Genomic DNA, 4,056 nt, shown 5'->3' with positions numbered 1-4,056 from the left:
TTAAAGAAAGTTAGAGGACACAGCTGAAATGGAAAGATAAATTGGATTCTCAACAGTTTTGTTCTTTGTGTGTGGGATATATCCACATGCTGTATTGTCTGTATGTGCATATGTGAAAGACAGAGGTGGATATCAGGTGTTTTCAATCCCTCTGTGCTTTATTTTCTGAGGTAGCTCTCTCATTGAATGTGGAACTCACAATATTGGCTTGCTGGCTGGCTGGAAAGTCTCTAAGATCTTCCTGTCTTAACATCCAGAGAATTGAGTTTATAAATGTACATATGCTCTGCCATACTTGACTTTTAGTAGATGCTGAGGTTTCCATTTAAGGTCCACATGGATGTGCAGAAAGGACCTGTTCCATTGAGTCACCTTAATAATCCATCAAACACTTTTATTTTTGTTGCAGCATTTTTATTTATACTTGAGGACCATGTGTGCTATCATTGTTGCCCTCTGAGTTTTTGAAGGACAATTAAGAAGTTGTGAGCATATACTATTTGCCTGCTAGGTCAATTCATTGAAATCTCTCTTCTAATACCTTGTGTACCTCATAAACATCAGTTTCATAAAATTGAACTAAGAGGCATCAAATTCTTAGTAGAGCATAATTTATGAATTTGGGGACTTTACCAGTTATAGGTTCTTCTGAATTTCAAAGAGTTGCATTATTACATTTCAGCTCCAGTTGACAAAATGTCATTCTAATATTTTTTACCCCATTTAATACAGAATGAGTTTGAGGTGTAAATAACAGCTCTTAATGATTGTTGCATGACAGAATGCACTATACTCACATCTATATTTCCTATTAAATATATGATGCTTTTCTCAGATTCCATATTATTATTTTAATCCATTCTAACATATTGACAACATTGCTCAGAACACCCTGGAACTTCACATACTTTAATAAAAATGCTGCTTGAAAACAAAATGTGAGATTGCTGCAGGGATCTGGCCCATGAGAAGCTCTCACACTCCAGCTTGTGTAGACTCCTATATATTTAATTTAAAAAATAAGAGAGAAAGAGACAATCCATCTAACATTGAGGCAATATTTATGGATTAAGGAAGAATTGGAAAGGTAGGAATGAAGCATGGATTAAATAAAACATAACATATACATGAATTAATTTCACAATTATTTAAAATATGAAAATATAGTTTACTAAATGATGAATTTTTAAGTTTCTCAATGTCTTTATATGAACTCTGGTAAATCTGGATTGTCCCTGCTTGTCAATGAAAAATATATATATTTCAGTTGATCAATTTATGTAGTTTAGTACCTTGAACTCACAGAGTAGCTTAAGTGTGCAATCCAATGTAGATTTGACATGTTCCTTACCAATTGAAAAATTCTGTATGGCCCTTTAATCCAGGGTTACAGATTGAATCTAGAAGACTTTTTAAATGCATCTAAATTATTGCTGGATTATCATGGTATATTTTCAAGCAACCTGATAAGAATATACACAATATTGTTAAAGGTTAAAATAAATATTTGCCTTATTTTAAGCCACTCAAAAAGGGTTGGCTGCCTTAGACAAAAATCTATCCAGTGTTGGAGTATAAAGAAGACAATGAAGTAAAATAAATGGCAAAATAGCACAAACACAGGTTATACAAACACAAGGAGGAAACAGCTTTTCTTAACTGGGTCTCCAATATGACCATAACAAAAACACATATAAAGCAATGCTACATAAGATGTGGTAAATTTAATTAAAATCTACACAAAAATAAATGCAATATAATACCAGATAACTATGTGGCATAGCAGATAAGAACACTAGCTGAGCCAGTACACAGGACAGTACTCACATCTTTATACCCATATAACAAGCCAGGTATTTGTGCACAATGGTACCCTATCACCAAAGGAAATATAGACAAGTGCATCCCTGGTACAAGTGCATCCCTGGGACTTGCTGTTCTCCAAACTATTTGGAAAAATGGAAGCTTTCAATTCAGGGAATTCCTCAGCTCAAAAGAATAAGCAGAGAATGATATTGTGGAATGATGTTTTATGATATCTGACATTCCCCTCATACACACACACATGCATGAGCACCACACACACACAGAAATGCACACACACACATATTTATTTGCCATAAAATATAAAGAATGTAGTGGAACCAAACTAATTTCATGGCATTCGTGTTACCTTTATATCAAAATAAATATATTCAACAACAAAAATGGAAAGATGCTTCCTTTAAATTAACAAATTAGCAATGATCTTGTTGAGGATGAAATCAGGAAAAATTCCCACAAACCAGAGCATAAAAAACCACTATAAAGCCCCACCTAAGAATGACCTTAACCAATAAAGTATAAAATCTTCACAATAAAAAACTGAACCACTAAAGAATTTAGAGGAGACATTATTAAGACAAAGACCTCCCATGTTCAAGTATTAACAATATTAAAATTTTTTAAATGATTACATTGTTATAACTGATATAAGAATTCAGTATAAACTTCATCTCAATTCTAAAGATATTCCTTCCAAAACAAGAAACAACAACAACTACTACAACAAAAACAGTTCTGAACATTTTTGTGGAATCCAAAACATTCTAGAAGAGCAGAATCAATCTTTAACAAGACAAACAATGGTGGTAACAATACTTGATAAATGTACTGAGTGAAGAATTATCCCACAGAATTTCAGTGGGCAATATCTTAATGTATAGATATATTTCAAAGTGACAAACAAGCCAAATAATAAGTATATTAATGAAATACTGGCTAGTTCTCAAAAGATTATGTTTAAATGAGAAAAAATATAGAAAATGCTAGTGAAAACCAGTTTGAGAATTCTTCCCACCATGAATGATAATCATTACATAAACAAATGACAATAAAGGCTACTGAAGATGTAGAGACACAAGGAGCACTGTGGGGTCTGTATACTTCCCATCCTTTATGGGAATGAGCATGAAAATGAAACTAAACTTACCAACACTTATCTAGTGAAGTTTAATGTATTCTAGTCCATGTTCCAAGAAGTTACATGTACATACATATTTGTTGCCACACTATTCATAGTATTGAAAATATGGAAACAGCATTGTTATCCATTAAGATTGTAATGGGTAAAATATATAGGACAGAGCTGCAAATATCACTTATGTCACTGGCTGGGAATTGAATGCAAGTAATGATCAGCTTGTCTCAGAAAGACAAAACACATGTGCTTTGCATGGGTTCATGTATTTGCATATGCAATATACATATATACATATATATATCATACAAATATGATATACAGATAAACTTATACATAGATAGATAGATAGATGGATAGATAGAAAGAAAGAAAGATAGATAGATAGATAGATAGATAGATAGATAGATAGATAGATGATAGATAGATAGATAGATAGATAGATAGATAGATAGATAGATAGATGAACAGATATGATAGAAATTCAGAAGAAATATTGAGGGAACTAAATAGATAGCCAGAATAGAACTGAGTTGGGAGGATAAGGGTGAGCATTGAATATTCAATGCATGATATATTTAATATGAATGATATCTTTAAAAGGATACTTTTTATAAAATGCATTTTATGTACAGTGAATACATTTCAAGAAAATGATGGAAAAATAATACTCAGAAAATATGTTCAAACAAATTTAAGGAAACAGATATTTATTCACAGTCAATAACAACAAAAAAATACTATTTTAACTTAATTTCAAATCACCATTTTAGCTTGTGAGTGGGGCCATAGCTGTTCATGACAAGCATTAGGAAGTAACTTGGAAATGGCATAGTTTATCCCTTAATAGCAATAAAAATGTCATTCATGTATACCTTCGCTGAAAATGTTTTATTTTACTATGTGTGAATTTTATTAAAAAATATTTAACTTCAAAAGGTAAAAACAAACAAAACACCTAATTTTTTTTACAGAGTTAATGAGGAAAACTACATATAATCAAAGAAAATTCCTTTTTTTTTTAAATGTTTTTTTGTTTTAGATATTTTCTTTATTTACATGTAAATTTCTCCATTCCCAGTTTCCCCTCCAAAAAA

The sequence above is a fragment of the Mastomys coucha genome, unplaced genomic scaffold (assembly GCF_008632895.1).
Source record: "Mastomys coucha isolate ucsf_1 unplaced genomic scaffold, UCSF_Mcou_1 pScaffold22, whole genome shotgun sequence".
Classification (NCBI taxonomy): Eukaryota; Metazoa; Chordata; class Mammalia; order Rodentia; family Muridae; genus Mastomys; species Mastomys coucha.
The sequence above is the reverse complement of the archived record's forward strand: the minus strand, read 5'-3'. Positions refer to the sequence as shown.